This window comes from Anneissia japonica, unplaced genomic scaffold (assembly GCF_011630105.1).
Source record: "Anneissia japonica isolate Jap-2015-1 unplaced genomic scaffold, ASM1163010v1 scaffold8234_len71918_cov110, whole genome shotgun sequence".
Classification (NCBI taxonomy): Eukaryota; Metazoa; Echinodermata; class Crinoidea; order Comatulida; family Comatulidae; genus Anneissia; species Anneissia japonica.
Window position 1 is genome coordinate 12999 of NW_022694803.1, and position 1168 is coordinate 14166.

The following is a 1168-nucleotide window of genomic DNA, read 5'->3' on the forward strand; positions in this document are numbered from 1 at the left end:
TTATCCTAACCTTGATTATAAGTTGCGCCTTTTGCAGCTTGACTTGTTACCGTTGTCTTTTAGACGCGAGATCAGTGATCTCTTTATTTTTTTCAAAAGTTTGTATGGTATTTATGATATTTCTATTGACGATTACGTGCATTTTAATTCATCACAGGGCCGTCCTACCACCAGACTTTCGTCTGATCATTTTATGTTATCTATACGCCGGTGCAAAACTAAGGCTCATGAATCTTTTTATTTTCAACGAATTGTTTTCATCTGGAATAATCTTCCTTTATCAATTCGATCAGATTCTTCCTTTCCTTCTTTTAAGAACAAAGTTATTGAATTTTACAACTCTAAATTGAAATCTTATTTTTTTCCTGATAATTTTTGCACTTGGATCTCATTTTGTCACTGTTCTGGCTGTTGCTGATTTTTTTTTTTTTTTCTAATTGAATCCTTATCTTTTTTACATTTATTTGATTATTTATTTATTCATTTTTCTCCGGTGGTAAGACGGCTCTGTAGAGGTGCTTGTTCACCTGTTCTGTTCTTGCCTTATAAGTTGAATAAAATAATTCTGCGCTCCTGAGAAATTGAGTAAATGAGCAGAATGCGTTTGGGTTTTCCCAAGAAAAGTACTACTGATTTCAATTTTTTTAAACTATGATTTGTTTTGATATATTATTAAAAATTTGCCACATACTTTTCATTAATTTTTTTAAATTTATTAAGGGGCGAAAATTGAGATAATTCCCTTTTCAGAGTATTTATGACTATAAATGTGGATAAATACTTTTGAAGTCGGGCAATATCTGCAAAAATTATTTATACACATACATAAATAATTAATTCATTGAAATGTATGTATGAATCTAATCTATATATTTATAACATACCGTATATTTTATTAATATGTTACTCCAAAAAATGAAATTTAATATTAAAAAATATTAAAATAGTTAAAAGCCGCAAAATCTTCTATCCAATGTTTTAAAACTCAAGTATGTTTCAAATCGAAAAGTTGAGTGCAAACATTAGGAGATAGTATACGCGGACATTATAAAATGCTGGAGTTAATTGTGTACACGAGGAAATTGCGGTGTGGGGGATAGGGCTTTAATGGTGATGGAGCCGGTGGGTGTGGGGGGGGGGTGGGTGGTAGCCTAACTTATAAGAGACA